The 18,407-nt window shown below is 44.3% G+C and overlaps 1 pseudogene; it reads right to left on the minus strand.

Annotated features, from left to right (window-relative positions):
• Positions 1 to 15,722: 15,722 nt before the first annotated feature.
• Positions 15,723 to 17,964, minus strand: LOC118237092 (annotated as a pseudogene).
• Between the last annotated feature and the right edge of the window lie 443 nt (positions 17,965 to 18,407).

An 18,407-nucleotide genomic window follows, 5' to 3' on the forward strand; every position in this document is an offset into this window, starting at 1 on the left:
ATCTCCTCAAATATTGACAACAATAATATTAAGGTCACGTTATTCTATAATGTCTTAAATTTACATTTTTGTTTCGTTAGTATGCTACATGCCGCATTTTAAATAACGCGTACATTCCTTTACCAAACCTTTAAATGGATCAGAATGAATAAAATCGATTATCCTAAATCAATATAACTCATGGCAAATTGCTGAATACTTATTTTGCGTATAGGTCTGCAACTAAATAATAAATTCATATTATATTATAGACTATTAACCAATGAAATATTTAAAAATGAAATTCAACAAAAAATTGAATTTGCTTAAGTTACACAAATCAACACTACCAGTTCTACTATAATTTGAAAAGAAAACACATTTTTTCGCCATCTTGCTGTGCTATCCGTCCCACACTCACCATAGGCCTATATACTGTGTGTGTGTGTGTGTGTGTGTGCGTGTGGGCTTATGTGTGTTTGTTTATCATTTTAAACGTATGTCAGATAAGTCATGGAACTTCTATAAATCCAGGCACTGAATACACATGCGACGCTATTGCATGGTGCTGTGTTGGGTAGACCCATTGCATTTCCTGGACATGTACGAAATTTTAACGTGGTTATAGCGCCACTAAGTGTCAACTACTAGACATAACAGCGTTCAAAGGGAAGGTATTTTTGTTACTCGGTAACCCTTGGAATACGTTTTCATTCCCTCAAATCTATTCTGCACAATTAAAACGAGTGCTACGCAAAACTAGAGCACGGACACAATATTAAATCACCTCATTCAGATCAATTTACATATTATCAGACACTTTTAGTAAAGGTACATTTCACAAGGCTAGAATGACATCGAACAGACGAATTCATCAAGACCAGGAAATAAAGGGAGACGAAAACTCGTTGATAAACTGGATGAAGAAGTTGTTGGTGAAATAAATAATGAGAGGAATGAAAGCTGAAAGTCGTCCTTCATGATTAATTAACTTTGACTGACGAAAAATAACGTTGATTGATTGAAGAAAACAAGTAATTTTATATCCATTATTATCACAACAGAACTGCAATCCTAGACCAGAATATATACAGACAGGTGACATATTAAAGTAAAAACCAACATGAAGAGTCTTAGTAAGGTGCTGGACCACCACAAGCTACCAGAACAGTAACAATGCATCTTGGCACAGATTCTGGAATTCTTCATAGAGTCTCTGGAACTCTACCGGAGGAATGGAAAACCATTTTTCCAAAAGATATTCCCTCATTTGGTGTTTTGAAAATGGAGGTGGAGAGGGCTGTCTAACACACCGGCCAAAAATTTCCCATAGGTGTTCAACTGAGATCTGGTGACTGCAAAGGCTATAGCACATGATTCAGATGATATTTGTACCATCAAACCATTCAGTGACCCCTTGAGCCCTGCGGATGGGGGCATGGTCATCCTGGAAGAGACCACACTCATCAGGATAGAAATGTTTCATCATAGGATAAAGGTAATTACTCAGAATAACTTTGCATTGATTTGCAGTGACCCTTCCCTCTAAGGGGACAAGTGTACTCAAATCATGCCAGGAAGCATAGCATAACAGAGCCAGCAGGCCCCAAGTCCCGGATCTACACTGCTGTGAATGGGGGGAGGAACAGAGATTTTGGGGGGGAACTTTTTTCAAAGCATGGTGTGTACCATACTGTTTACAGGCCTACGATTTTTTTTTAAACTCAAGATCATTAACTCAGTCTTTTCCATTTAATTTTATGCACATGCCCAATTATGTGCTTGTGGGTAAGAGGTTAATATCAGACACAGAGGTTGTGTTAACGTAGGATTTTGCATTTTTGCACAGATAAGAAGAGCCAAAATTGACAGAAAAATACACAGCGTTCTATAAGTGCAGATATTGCTCTGACATTCAATGTCAATGCTATTTAGGTAGCGTAGCTAATGGTAAACAGAGAGTGAACTGTAGGTAACGTTACATGAGTTGGGGGAGCTTGAACCCCCCAATTTTTGTGGTTTGTAACTCAGCAAACTTGGGTCTAACACAAACCCTTTAATGTGAACTAATCCTTTAAGAAACGCATGTGAATTACGGTTATCCTTATCTGAAATTTTACAGTATGATCAAGCTTTACTGATTAACACTGCTGCTTTGCTATACAAATACATTTTCTTAAAAACATGGCGATGGCCCAATTCAAACTATAACAGGCTGGTAACATCAGAAATTCGACACAAATCCCCCTTAAAGGCACATTATTTACTCTCTCATTTGAAGGTATCCGAGGAGCCTTCATTTCCATGGCAGTCTTAATGAATGAGTTATAGAAGGTGTATGTCTTGTATGTGTGAGTAACTTGGCATTTTTGTACGTTGAAAACGTGTTTGTTATGAGATAACGTTTACAGCGGCGACAGGTGAGCTGAAAATTGGTGGGGCGCAAAACTTTCCTTTAAAATAATCATTAGTAATTCTTCCTTTGTTATCAAGCGTGCCAACGATCGGACTAATGAAATGGCAAGTAGCCTAACACACAGCGTCTTCATACCGTGTTAGGGGGATTAAATCATAAATTCAATTTATCCGTTTAAAATCCGTTTTAATCACCAAGTAGCTAGTCTACACTTAACACTTAACAAGATAGCCACACCAGTCTGTTATCTACCGCGTTACCTTTAAGAACAACCAGCAAAAACAAAACCTACACATCAATTTTGTTTACAACCTATGCATTGCATATATTTGTCATGAATTCGAGTGCGGAGAAAGAAGTGCATGTATCCACAAATAATGTTGATTAATAATGTGCACAATTTCGTACTGCAAATGAAAATAAATGTAGGCTATAAGGCCTAGGCTACTCGCTAAAACTGCCTATTTGGGGAGAGCTGGATATGATAGTATTGCTATTGAGTAGCCTATTTTGTGCATGAATTGCATTGATACTCAAGGAAAATCAGGGGAAGATTCCGCCACTGATTAGTGATTAAAACGGATTTTTCTAAATCGCATTTATCATTTAATCTCCCTAACACAATGCGAAGAAGCTGCGTGTCCCTTTCCAATTGCTTCAGATCGTTTGCATATTTGTTAATCACTGAAAATTAATTAAAACAGTTCGAGATCAATGACTAGTTTAAAGGAAAATTTTGCGCATCACCAATTTTCAGCTGACCAGTCGCCGCTGGTTTTATTTTGTTTCAATTTGACAGTTTAAGAAAGATGGATAAAGGAGGAAGAAAGGGAGGAAAAAAGAGGAGGATGACCAATTATTTTCGTGGGTAAAAAAATTCTCAGCATTAATGACACTCAGTAAACTTGAAATATTTTATGTGAAAGCTTGCATCAATAGTATACATCCTTTTTAAAACATTGTTTTCCTTAATTACAATTATGTGCACAATACATTAAAGATACAACTATTTTGAGCTGAGACATTCATTGGTTTGTACCTTTTTTCACCCACCTCCCAGCGGATCTCAGGGTCCACCCACCTCCCAAATCCCAATGTAACCCCTGATGTCGAGGTATGTAAATGTTAGCTAACGGTAGCCCGTCTGCTAATTACGAAGTTGTCTGAGCCTTGGTCAGATTAATTTATGGAATTTGAGCGAAGGGTCATCCAACTATTTCACATTACAGGCAATGCTATCTATCATGTGTTGCTATCTAATCTAGATGCATTTTTACTGCCATCTAACAGTAAAAATGCATCTGTAAATGAGTGTCAGGGTAGGGCGCGGGAATGGACCCAAATGCAGAGTGCGGGGAAGAACGCAAAAACTCCAGAAGTTGAAAAAACAAAGACTTTACATAAATAACGGGGAACAAAGGGAACAGAAAGCCTCGCAGGGCGGTTATTACTTAAATAGACCTGACGCAGACGAGACACAGGAGGGCACAATGAACAATCAGGCCACAGGGAGGGAAGGGAACATGAGACAATAAGCAACTAATAATAGGATAATTGAAAACAATTAAACAAGACACAAAGCAGAGGTGCCGCCATCTGGCGGCCCAACCAGGAATAACAAGGGGAAGACACAGAACCCTGACAGTACCCCCCCCCCCCCCCCCAAGGGACGGCTCCTGACGTCCCAGGAGGCCGACCCTGGGAGGGGGTGAACTAGAGGGTGGGAGCAGGGAAAAGGAACTCAGGAACTGGAGCACAGACGGGGGAACAGGACTCAGGGACTGGAGCACAGACAGGGGAACAGGACTCAGGAACTGGAGCACAGACAGGAACAGGACTCAGGAACTGGAGCACAGACAGGAACAGGACTCAGGAACTGGAGCACAGACAGGAACAGGACTCAGGAACTGGAGCACAGACAGGAACAGGACTCAGGAACTGGAGCACAGACAGGAACAGGACTCAGGAACTGGAGCACAGACAGGAACAGGACTCAGGAACTGGAGCACAGACAGGAACAGGACTCAGGAACTGGAGCACAGACAGGAACAGGACTCAGGAACTGGAGCACAGACAAGAACAGGACTCAGGAACTGGAGCACAGACAGGAACAGGACTCAGGAACTGGAGTGGACAAAAACAGGACAGGACTCGGGGCTGGAACTCGGGACAGGACTCAGGGCTGGACAGGACTCGGGAAACAGGAAACTCAGGATCTGGACTCGGGAAACTGGAAAACTCAGGAACCGGACTCGGGGCAGACACAGGACTGGACAGGGACGTGACTAGACGAGACAGTACACTGGACAGTAACGAGACAAGACAAAACACTGGACTGGGTACTGACACAAGACTGAACACCGAGCGGACTCAATACAACATGGAACTGGAACTGACACCACACTGGGGAGGAACGAGACTGACAGAAAAACGGACTGACGCAGACACGGGAACCACACAGGGAGACCTACAAAGACAAACAAAGGGACAAGCAGGCGGGGAGGCACACTGCAACACCGACAGACACACTAAGGGTCAGAGACAGGGAGGGAAAGGGTGAACCCAAATACTGACACAAGGACTGACAAACTGGCAAACAAGACAAAAAACACGTGGACTGACACACAAACAGACAGGCAGACAGACGGGAGAACACATTGGCCGATGGGCCGACGGCCTGGGGGGCAGACAAACAGGCCAACAAACTGGCTGACACACATACGGGCAAACAGGCAGACAAACTGGCGGGCAGACAAATAGACACGGGGGCCGGAGAACACAGACACACGGTTGGGAACACTGGGTGGTGCGAGAACACTGGGTGGAGCACGGACACCAGGGGGCGCGACTACACTGGGGGGAGGACGGACACCGGGGGGAGGACGGACACCGGGGGAAGGATGGACACCAGGGGAAGCATGAACACTAGGGAAAGGACGGACACTAGGGGGAGGACGGCCACTGGGGGGAGTGACGACACCGGGGGAAGGATGGCCACTGGGGGGAGCGACGACACTGGGGGAAGGACGGCCACTGGGGGGAGCGATGACACCAGGGGAAGGACGACCACTGGGGGGAGCGACGACACCAGGGGAAGGACGGCCACTGGGGGGAGCACGACCACTGGGGGGAGCACGACCACTGGGGGGAGCGACGACACCGGGGGAAGAACGACCACTGGGGGGAGCGACGACACCGGGGGAAGGACGACCACTAGGGGGAGCGACGACACCGGGGGAAGGACGACCACCGGGGGAAGCGAGAACGCCGGGGGAAGCGAGAACGCCGGGGGAAGCGAGAATGCCGGGGGAAGCGAGAACGCCGGGGGAAGCGAGAATTCCGGGGGAAGCGAGAACACCGGGGGAAGCGAGAACACCGGGGGAAGCGAGAACACTGGGGGAAGCGAGAACACCGGGGGACGTACGGACTCTAGGGGGCGAGGGAACACCGGAGGACTGCATTTGTAAAGGAAAACAACAAAACAGCATAAAATATTAACATAATGAAATAACTAATCGAGAAATGAATGGCAACACATTCATTAGAAGGACAATATCAGTCATGAGAAGCAGAAGCGTTATAAAGTGCAATTCCCCTTTAAGTGTCCTATTCCTATTCTGCAATGTATTTCATTCAATTTCACTAATTAACTTTTCTTCCCTTGCAGATGAGACAAATCCATGACCACGTCCCCATTGATGGAAAGTTTTTTTTTTTTTTTTTAAAGGAGCGGTATACCATCTTTTTTGTTTGCATCTATTTGTTCCTTTGATAAAACATGCTCCTTTTTGGAGACCTTAACCTTTTGTTACATTCTGCAAAAAAAGCACCTGTGTGTTCTATTCCATTATGTTGTTTGTTTTCTATAGACCATTTCACTGGAATTCTGTTGCTAGGGAACAGTTTGGACCCAAGTGTCAGTTACTGCATTATCAAACATTGAAATAGGAAATAAATTTGTCTGTTTAGAATGTTTTATGTTAAGAGGAAACCATTCTTAAGCCATGTGCTTGGAGTATATCTCTGTGGGTAACGCACACGGGTTACGCGTGTGAACTTTGATTAGCTGGTTTAAGTTTTGGTAGGCTAATTATCACATTTTAATTTGATGGGTCCACACTGATAACAGTGGGCTCATTGTGGGGAGAAATGTGGTTGATTGAAGGGAGTTTGGATGGTGGGTTTATTGCTGGAATGGGAGTTTGGATGGTGTGTGGGTGACTGGTGCTGGACACGGACAATTTAGTGACTGCAAAGGAAAAGTGGAGAAAAAACAAAGGAGTCCAACTTCAGCCAAAAATGTTGATGATATTTTGCCTGGCCTGAAAACCGGCGTTCTATAGTGCTGCACGATGTTCAGGAGGAGGAGGGTTGTCACCTTTGGCATCATCATCCTCATTATCCTCCGGAGGCATGTGCGCTTGTGCATGCACAGCAATGTTGTGCAGCATTGCTGTTACAACGATGACGGCACAGCACTTTGTGGAGTTGAACTTCAGCCCTCCCGCCGACTGATGAATGCAGCGGAATCGGTGTTTCCAACAGGCAATTGTACATTCTACGAGGCCCCTGGTGCGAATGTGGGCATCGTTGAAATCCTGCTAAACTTGTATTACAGGATTCGCCACTGGTGTCATCAGGTAGGTTCGGAAGGGGTAGCCACTGTCTCCAAAAAAAAAAACCCTGCTGAATACTCCCCTGGCAGCATCCTGCCCCACAGCTGAGTTGACCCAAATGTAGCTGTCATGCGTGCTGTCTGGCCACTTCGCAACAACGTCGACGATGAGCCCATTGTGGTCCACCACCACTTTGGTGTTTATGGAGGAATAACCTTTCCGACAGATGAACATTTGGTTGTCCATGGATTGGTTGGACACCGGATTAGGGTCCCATCCACCAGTCAAACCACCTGGGGAATGCCAGCCACAGCGTAGAAACCCTGGTGTGTCTGTTATATCTCCACTCTCCTTGCAGGCATCTTGATATATGCTTGGGCATGACGCACAAGGATGTTGGTCATGGCCTCCACATTTTGTGATATGGAAGCCTTGCTGAGCCTGTTTCCGTCTACCACCACCTCCAGAAAACTGCCCACTGCATAAAACCGTAAGGCTGCCAGGAGCTGGACCTCTGGGCTGAGGGTAAAGTTGCAACAGGTGGCCTTTGAAATGTGCGGGGACACAATTTCAAGCAGTTGGAGTATTTCCACCTGTGGCAGCCGGTATTTAGCAATGATGGTAGTGTCTGAGAGGACTTCAAGCAGATTAAAGTTTGTCTTTATGAAATGATTAACATAAATCAGCTACACAAACGGCGACACTTTAGAGCAACAATACGCTGTAATGCAGCCATAATGTGGTCTAACCCAATAATGATCGCCTAGATATACCGGGTGCCGCCCTCTTGATTAGTTTCCAGTCGGCCTCATTTAGATCTGTCAAATATAGGCCTATAGTAGCGGGGTACAGGCTACTGTAGCCTAACCAGACAGTCAGAAAAGCCATATCCACAGTTAGCTCCACTATGTAAAAATAATATTAGCTTATTTTGTTCACAAATTGGATTAGTATTATGGATAGGCCTTATACTTTATTACAATCATAATGGGAATAGAAAGGTGAAACAACAACATTCTCATGATGTGCTATGCACAGAAACGTTTGGATAATTAATTTTCATGAAGTTAATGTTAAACTATTTCATTTGTGCATGCAGATGTAGGTTACTAGATGTGCACTGTAGTACAACTGTCGATTTGAAAAGCAAAATGTTGGCCTAATAAGGCTAAAACTGTGACAGGATGAGCGGAGCGCATCCCTAAGGGACAGCTACAAGTGCCTCAGACAACCCTTCTAAAGGTATACCTTTCAGAAGGTATACCTTAGCTAAGGAGGCTCTGGGAAACAGCTGAACAACTAAAGGAAGACCTTAAGGTACACCTTATGATGCACATAGCGCTAAGGAGGCTCTGGGAAACGCATCCCAGAACTGTCCTCTTTTAGGCAGTAATGTCATAGCTGAGATGATCAAAACAAACAAAGAACAGTGAGGTGAGGCTGATATTTCTGCTTCACTCAAAGAAGCTTTAAGTGTCAGTGACAGTGCAGTGGAAGCCCTAATTTCTGCTCTCCAGATCAGAATCAGAATCGTATTTTATTGCCAAGTACGTTTACACATACGAGGAATTTGTTTTGGTCAACACACCGAGGCAGCCATCTGCGGCGCCAACTTATTAGATGAGAAATGAGAGAACAGGAGGAAGGAGGAGGAAAAAAAACAGTCCTTTCAATGAAACGAGAGGGCACTCGTTTCATTGAAACAAAGAAAAACCTCAGCACATAGCAACATCATAAAAACATTACAAACATTACAACAAAACTCGAAGACTTGCACATGTGGTAGGGGGTAGGGTGTCGGGGAGGGGAAGTGTCGCAGCACAGACACTGGGGGGAGCGCGCAGCCGCTCAGGCGCATCGCATCAACCCTCAGCAGACTGCACTGTAACGGGGGAGGGAGGGGGGGTGGGAGCCAAGAAGGCGTTGAGTAGGAGGTGGTGTGTGTGTTATCTTCGTGTGTGTGTGTGTAAGTCCATGGACTTCATCTCCACCACAGTCTCAACATTGTCTCTGCCGTCTGATACTGATGACGAGGACACGGCCGTTGCCGTGGAGACGACCTCGAAGAGTCCTGATCCAGAGACAAAGTTCCATAGGAGCAGGGAGGTGGGGGTAGGGCCGAGCATCTGTCTGCATAACAATCCAGGAGAGTGGAGAGATATCAGCCTTCCAAGGTCGAAGTGGGGGAGCCAATGAGGATAAGGATTGTTTTGGGTTCAGGCAGACTTCTGCATTTTTCGTCTACCTTTAGTCCTGTGGTTCTCTCAGCGTTGTTCCAATCATCCGAATTTGGTGGCCCATTTCAGTGAGCCGAACCGACAACTTCTCCAAGTTGGTATCCGTCATGCGAATTTGCGATCCAATCGCATCCAGTTTGCGATTGAGCTCGCAAATCGCTTGAGTCTGAGTGTTGACAGCCCTGCCCGTTCCCTCAATGGCGGGCAGCTTCCCAATTAGTGCTGCCAACGCCTTCTGAACTTTGCGATAAATCAGGATGCTGCCAGCTCCAAACAGCAGAAAGCCTGTTATCATAATTCCAATCAAGTAAAACATCCTCAATGGAAAGGATCGACAGGCACACGACCCTCCACTCCTTCCAGGAGTCCATCGTGTATCCGGCTGCAAACGTTCCGTCAGGGCAAGAGGGCTCTCCCTGACCCGTTCTTCTCGTCGAGAAAATACTATCAATTGCGTTGAGAGACCAGTTGATCAGATCCATGATGTTGACCCCCGATGAGACAGCCCCTGAGTACAGTGTGAGAACAGGGAAGAGAGGTGTAACTATTCCTGCAGAGCAGATTTGTGAGGTTAGGTGTACAGTCAGGGAATGGCCAAGGGGTGGGACAATGCTCTTCCAACCCAATCTAGTGAGTGACTATCCTGAGGGGTTAGAGCTGTTTCTATCTTTAGTAGATGTTACAAGTGGGTCCACAAAAATTGTTAAAATCCCTATTCAGAAACCCACTAAACACGATATCTACCTCACAAAGAGAACAGTTCCAGGCACATTGGAGGAAGTTACTGAAGTGAAACCAGTTAACTGTTTTCCAGGTGGTTCAGAGCTAATGTCCCATCCCACTGTAAACACATACTCAGCTCACCTAAGCGCAGACAAGCAGAGAAAAAATGAATGATAAACACGAGACAAAAGACATGACAAAACAGAGATGGCACCCAAATGTCGACGTGTCACACCTGGAAGAGGATGAACAAAAGATAGTCAGAGACATGTTATATGAAGAGTCGGAGGTGTTTGCTAAGGACGATTCCGACATTGGTTGCATCCCAAACTTGCAGCTGAAAATCTACCTAAGGGACGAAACACTAGTCCAAACGTTCTACAATTCAGTTCCCAAACCCTTGTACAAAGAGGTAAAGGAATATGTTCAGAACCTGCTCGACCATGGCTGGATCAGAAAGTCCACCTCACCCTACTCATCTCTTGTGGTCTGCGTCAGAAAAAAAGATGAGGTTACGTCTGTGCGTTGACTTTTGAGGCTTTAACCACAAAACCATCCCGACTGCCACCCTCCTCCACGCATCCAAGATCTGTTGGATAACCTGGGGCGCTACTCGTGGTTCTCAATGCATGGTGTTAAACTACGTACAAAAAAATGTGAGCTATTTAAAAGTCAAGTCAGGTATGTAGTAGGGATGTATCCGAATCCAAATACTGTAATCGGGAAAGCACGAATAATGCGATGGAAACAGATATTTCTTCTACCCGAAGTTGCTCGTTATTATTCGGATTCGGAAAAAACAAAAGCTCCATGTCGAGTTCTCATAGTTACAGGGGCAGAGAGAGAGGGGGGTAGGGGGTGTTATGCACGGCTGCTAGCTGTATCTGGAACTCCGGCACACACACCAACAAACTTTGAGCCATTGCGCTGCAAAACGTTTAATAAATAAGTTCTGTGCGTCAGCCATTATGTTTCTTCAAATCGATTCATATCATTTTGTGTTTGCAGTCTATCCAAACTTAGTTCAGTAGGGGAAAAAAATTAAAAATTAAAAAAAAAAAAGTTGTATTGTATGTATTACTGTTGTAGTAATGTAATTACTGTTGTAAAGTAGTAATTCACATTTCCGTAGCGAACTGCAGTAACATTAATACATCAAGAAACGCGAACGCAGCATCATTGGAATTTAAGATTATTCCTTTCAACTGAAGGACATTTCTCTATATATCTTTACTGTAAATAGTTTCTATTTCCAATGCAAAACAGAATCTTTCGATTTATAAATCGAAAATATATCTTTTTTTCCGTTTCTGATTGTTGAATGTCCCCCCCAGTTAAAGGGGGGGCAGGGGGGGACAGTTGAAAATAAAAAAATTTTAAAAAGAGAGAGATGAAATGGTACAGTATAAGGTTTTGGAAATATATTTCATAATTATATGCCAATATTAAATCAATTTGATGCTTTGAAGGCACAACAATTGCATTACCAATGAATATTAGGTTTAAAAATACAGCATTTGCCCGATTTAACTTGACTTACGGTATAAACCACGCCCACTTCCTGTCTTCTATCCAAATACAGATACAGATCATTTTGTTGGTTGAACAGATACAGATACAGATAATGATGTCTCTGCACACCCCTAGTATTTAGGGTGACTAGTGGCCAGTGAAGGTGTCCAGATAGACTCTAAAGACCTTGAGGCAGTTCAGCATTTGAAGGATAGAGAGCCAAAGAATGTGGGAGAGGTTAGAGCTCTCCTAGGGTTTCTAGGCTATTATAGACCCTTCATACAGGACTTTTCAAAGATAGCCAAGCCACTGTTTAAGCTAATACAGAGTGCTAGCGAGTCTAGCCAAGGAGCCACCCCAGCGAGATCTAACAAGACCAAGCCAAAGGGCACAAATAGTGGTTAGCTTCCAACCAAAGCAGCTGTCCATTGAACACCAGAACACAGTGCTGTGGTGTCGCACCTTGTTGACATGCTAACCAGTCCACCCATCCTGGCCTACCCAGACTTTGATTTGCCCTTCATCTTTCCCACCGACGCATCAAATGAAGGTCTGGGGGCAGTGCTTTATCAACAACAGGGAAACAAACTCTGTGGCATTGCTTATGGTTCCAGGACACTCATGCCTGCTGAGAAAAGTTACCATCTCCATTCTGGCAAGCTTGAGTTCTTTGCATTGAAGTGGGAAATCTGCGATAAATTTAGAGATTAACTCTATTATGCACCCACCTTCACTGTATACACGGATAATAACCCCCTTACTTACGTTTTGAGCACGGCCAAGTTGAAAACAGTTGGACACCTTTGGGAGGGTGAGTTAGCCGACTTCCATTTCACCATCAGATATCGGCCAGGCAAGTCAAATGCAGATGCTGACACCCTGTCACGATATCCAGTGCGACTTCACGACCACCTAAAAAATGTACACAGAAACAATGCCCCCATATGTAGTCTCTGCCATCTGGCAGGGGGACAGAGCTATGAGGGAAAGTGACGTGCCATGGGTGGCATGTGCCTACAGCTGCATCCTGGTGTAGATGACACACCTCATGAAGGCATTCCGGTTATCACTCCAGAAAGTGTTAGAGCTGCTCAGAAGGAAGAAGCTCCCAACTGTGAGGTGATAAACTGGAAAAAAATGGATGGAATCCTAATGATAATGGCAAGAGACAAATAGGACTAGTATATGAATGGAACAGACTCACATTTGATAAGGGAATATTGTACAGGCAGACAGGACAACAGGAGCAGTGGTCCTCCCCAGTAAGCTGATGTTGACTGTGCTAAAACACCTGCATGATGAAACGGGGTATGTCGGCGCAGACAAAGTCATCCACTTGGCGAGAGAAAGGTTTTATAGGCCTTTTATGCAACGTGAAATTGAAGACTACGTCATTCGCCAGTGCCAGTGTGTTAAACAGAAGCGGCCAAGCATCCCAGAGAGAGCACCTATGGGTTCAATAACAACCAGTACTCCCTCTGAGCTCATCTCTGTTGACTATCTCCATCTTGAACAGAGTAAAGGTGGCTACAGTACATTTTATTCCTGGTAGATCACTTTACTTGCTTTGCACAAGCCTACCCGACCAAGAATAAGTCAGGCAGAATGGCAGCTGAGAAGATCTTCTATGACTTTATTCCAATCTTTGGGTACCCTGAAAAGCTACATCATGATCACAGCCGGGAGTTCAAGAACAGCCTTTTCCAGAGACTCCAGCAGCTGGCAGGAATCGCCCACTCTCGAACCACCCCCTATCACCCGCAGGGGAATCCCGTTGTGCATCTGAACAGGACACTTCTACAGATGCTCCGCAGTCTGCAAGAGGAGAAAAAGGCTGAGTGGAAGGACCACCTACCCCACATAGTCCACACGTACAACTGTGCGAAACACAAGGGAACAGGCTATTCACCATTCTTTTTCCTGTGCGGAAGAGCCCTATGCTTGCCTGTTGAGTATGCACAGAAATGGGCTTCTCGCATGCAGGAGGCATACAAGATTGCCTCCGATTACAGTGGAAAGTACTCAGCTAAGGGAAAGAAATACTATGATCGGTGCATTGTGCTGCAGCCTGGAGATCGGGTGCTTGTCAGAAATCCGTCGGAGAGGGGTGGCCCAGGCAAACTTCATGTTTACTGGGAGAGGAGAATTCACTGTGTTGTTGAAAAGATTGGAGATGGACCTGTGTCCAGAGTTCAGCCAGAAACAGGAGATTGAACCCTCTGTGTCCTGCATCGTAATATTCTGCTACTTGTTAATGATTTGCCCTTGGACCAAGATGAGCAGAGTCAGCATGCACCCAGGAAAAGACAAACACAGAGAGACAATCAGATAAACAACAGTGAGACAGTGGAGCAGGAGTATGAACAATCTGATGAAGAGGAGGAATACACATATTGCCTCAGAACCATACCTGTGTATAACAGGAGGAGACTCAGAACCCCAATGCCTCTGTCTAAACCACACAGTGAACTCAGTGCTGTAGCTCCAGAGTTCCAGGCAATGAGACATGTAACAGAGACAGCTCAAATGCAGCAGCTACATGAACCTGACCCAGTTGCAGTGCCAGATTCAGTGCAGATGCCGGTACCGTTAGTTACCGTAAGTTACTCACACATACAAGACATACACCGTCAATAACTCATTCATTCAGCCTGCAAAATCCAGGCCTGCCATTAAAAGTATTGATATCAAAATGACGCCAAGTTACGGTACTACAAACAATATAGGCTATCTTGCCTCACCGAAATTTAATAACATGTATTCCAAAGCAATGCTACCCAATATTTCCTCAATTCTTTCAAGTCACTTATTCAGTCATTTCAATGTACTTTAAAACGTATTTTTCTAAGCCTAAATTTCCCACTATAAAAGTTCACCTGAACCGTGTGGTAATGAGAACTGTCAGTTAGCTACGATTGACAGACCGTGCCCCGTTACCATAGCTAGCCCCATGATAAGCGCTATTTTTGGGAGACTTTTCACAAGCTAGCTAGCTTAGTAGTATATCAAGTATCGATAGATAGCTAAGATAAGGACGTTGACTTATATCCAATTCAAATTTTTGCTATCTAGCTAGGCAAGTTAAGATAAAAGCACAACTATAACGTCCTCATAAAAGCAAACTAGCTAGCTAACGTTATTGATAACATTGCCTTATGAAAGCAAACGACCTAGTTAGCTAACGTTAGCTAGCTAGCTAGCTAAATGAATATAACCAGAAATAATCTATTAGTCCTTAAAAGGCACTCTAATTTAAGTGAACCTAACGTTAGTGAAATATTTGCATTGTCTTGCCCGTAAGCCAGCGGCACGAACTATGGGTCTCGAGTTATCCATGGGTTTACGGGGTGTGGAAAGGGGAGTGGTTACTGTGTTCGTGAGGCACCAAGTTGAGAACTTTCTCAACCGGTTGAAAATAGGACGATAAATTTAAAACGCATATTTCTCCAAAAATACAGAACGGACATATTTAATACTTTACTCATTGTGTTTCTTCAATGTCTGTTGTGCAAATAGCACATAAAACCGAGAAAGTGTGAAAATCACCATGGTGTTCCTAGCTAGGTTTGAACCTACGCCCCCGATGTTCCCAAGACTGCAACCTTGCCCACTAGGCCACTAGCTGTTTAAACTGGAAATGTTTCAGAGTAAAAAGGTATGGGTATTTTGCGTGTGTATGCGCGTTTTTGATTGGGTCGTGTAGGTGAAGATTTGGCTGGTGTCAGTAAAATGTCCAATGGGGAGACATGTTGTTAGTGGGAGAGGCGGCAGGAAAAATAAGAATGAGAAGAAGAAGAAGAAGAAGAAGAAAGAGAACAAGAAGAAGAAGGAGAAAACGCAAAATCCCCTTAGTTTGGGGCTTTATTGTGTGGACATGTGAAGTTTCTTATGAATTCTGTCTGTTGAAATGGGGTCAGAATGTACAGAATTTAATGTTTTTAAGGGCTGAGTGTCTGTGGCTGTTGTGGTTATTTCTGTGGGGAGCCCTGAAAAGTGCCAAACTCTTGGTGCTGTATAGGTATGGGGCATGCCCCCGCCAAGGCGTAACTTGGCGGGATGGCATACCTGCCATCCCAATAGTGTTGAATGAGTGTTAGCAGGACTGTATGTGTTAATATGTGAGTGACTGTAGGTATTAGAGCAGGGGTGTCAAACTCAAATACACAGTGGGCCAAAATTTAAAACTTGAACAAAGTCGCAGGCCAACATTGAACAAATGAACCTTTTAATATGGACCCAGACAAGTTTTGCTTTAACATTGAATATGGAACAAGCAACGCTTATTACTATACAATATATAACAATAGTGCAGACATGCAAAATCGAATTTCAAATAAAAAAACACATCAATGGCATTAATTTATTAAATGAAATTTAAATAAAAATCGTATGCCTCTTTTCTATTTGCAGCCTTCTGATTTAAATATCAAAATAAACTTTTTCCACAGGCTAATAATTTTAAAAATAAAACAACAATAATAAATCAATCAACCATTCAAGCCCATGCCTTAAAAAAAAGTGCATAAAGAAAAGGTTAATTATTGCTCAGTTTGCTACACACTGATCTAATCTGATGTGCCCAAGCCAGATACCTGGCATCTCTTCTTGGATGCTAGTAGTTCATCAATGTCTGGGCTCAGGCTCTGAGCTGAGGAAATCCTCAGTATCGAGCGAAGGTGTTCATCAGTCAGACGTCTCCTGTGAGATGTTTTAGTCATCTTCATCGAGGAGAAAAGTTGCTCACATAGATAAGTGCTGCCGAACATGGAGAGCATCTGAGCAGCTTGGGTGCGCAGCTGAGGCATTGTGTCAGGGATGAACTGTGGAAACTGTGCGGCGCCCACAGCATCATACTTCGACTTCAGTGTGTCATTACACTGGAGTTCAATCAGCTCCATTTGGAGGTTGGTTGGTGCGTTTTCCACATCAACTGCGAAGGGATTACTGAGCAGTTCAAACCTACATTTCTGGACATCAAAGTCGGCAAATCGCCGGCTAAACTCAGCGCCAAGTACACTGAGTTTTTCAGTAAACTGTGCGCATGGGAACACGGCGGTAGAGATCTGCGTTTTTATGGTTTGACAGCAGGGAAAATGGCCAAGGTTTCCTTGCAGCATCTGATTCTCCCACAGGCACAATTTAGTTTTAAAAGCCCTCACTGCAGCGTACATGTCTGTGATGATGCGCCCCCGCCCCTGAAGCTGCAGGTTCAGCGCATCGAGATGGCTCGAGATGTCACACAGAAAGGCCAGCTCACACAGAAACTTTTGCTCCCGGAGCTCTGATGTGTCCTTCCCTTTGCTTTCCAGAAACTGACATATTTCCTCACGCAGCTCGAAACATCTGTTCAGTACTTTTCCTCGGCTTAACCATCTCACCTCTGTGTGATACGGCACGTCTGCGTATTCCGAACCACACTCCTCCAGAAAAGACTTAAACTGGCGGTGATTCATACCTTTGGCTCTTATAAAGTTAACTACTTGTGTTACTGTGGTCATAACATGTTCCATCTTTAGGGCTTTGCCACACAGTGATTCCTGATGTAGGATGCAGTGATAAACAGTTAGCTCACCTGCACAGTTCTCTTCCCGCATCTTCTCCCGAACCCTGCCCACCAGTCCACTCTTTTTACCGCACATCGCTGGCGCACCATCTGTCGTTAATCACACGAGTTTATCCCACGGCAGCTTTATTTCAGTTACACATTTGGAAACCTCCTCAAAGATTTCCTTTCCTGTGGTTGTGCCATTCATTGATTTTAATCCCAATAGCTCCTCCGTAACACACAGATTTGAGTCCACTCCACGGATGAAGACTGACAGCTGAGCAGTATCAGATGCGTCGCTGCTCTCATCCACAGCAAGGGAGAATGCAACGAAATCTTTTCCCTTTTCCATCAGCTGGTCATACAGATTGGTGGCAAGATCACATGTGCGATCAGCTACTGTGTTTCTGCTCAGGCTCACGTTTGAAAATGCTTGCTTTTTCTCTGGGCACACGAGGTCACAAACTTTCATCATGCACTTTTTCACAAACTCTCCCTCATTAAAGGGCCGGGCTGATTTTGCGATCTCTGCTGCCACAATATAACTAGCCTTTACAGCAGCCTCACTTTGTGATGTGGCTTTTTTGAACATATTCTGTTGTGAAACCAAACTTCTTTTCATCTCCTCTACTTTCTGTCTCCTTTGAGTTATGTCCAGGTCCTTGTACTTGTCATGGTGTTTCGTTTCATAGTGTCGTCTAATGTTGTACTCCTTAGTTATAGCCACGTTGACTCCACAAACAAGACAAACAGGTCTGTCTTTTACATATGTAAACAGATATTCTTCCTCCCACCTGTCCAGAAAGCTCCGGTTTTCTGCCTTTCTTTTCGCCATTTTTGGGAAGGGGTAGCACGGTGAAAGTTGTAGCGTGAAGTCGCTATGACTACTGTCCGTTTTTTGTTGAACGTTTGGACGTCCTACTGCGTTTCTGCGTCCTGTCCTGATTGACGTGCCAAAACAACAGCAGAGCATTCATCAACCTGAACGAACGATTGCAGAACGAACTTGAGGCTAGCTGACTGTCTGCCGTTATGTTTTAAAATATATGATCAAATGTTTACGGAGTTTAATTTCCATCCGTGACTGTACTGTGTCATGTAATCACGTTATATGTATGACATTAATAATACAAGTATGTTCAGTTATCTTCAATTTATGTTTCTCGGCAAAACGAATATGCTTAGCTAGCATATCAGCTTGCCAGTGAGCTAGGTAAGCTATCCGTGGTTAGCTCACGCATTAGCAATAGGAACTACAGGGGAAGAACATCGACTGCACTGATGGTCAATCAATCAGAGATGTGTAGACTACTGGTGATTTGACTAGGCTAATTTTCATATAACTGTCTGGTAGACCTGCTGTTAACCAAGCAAGTTAT

Source organism: Anguilla anguilla, chromosome 10, assembly GCF_013347855.1.
Source record: "Anguilla anguilla isolate fAngAng1 chromosome 10, fAngAng1.pri, whole genome shotgun sequence".
Lineage (NCBI taxonomy): Eukaryota > Metazoa > Chordata > Actinopteri > Anguilliformes > Anguillidae > Anguilla > Anguilla anguilla.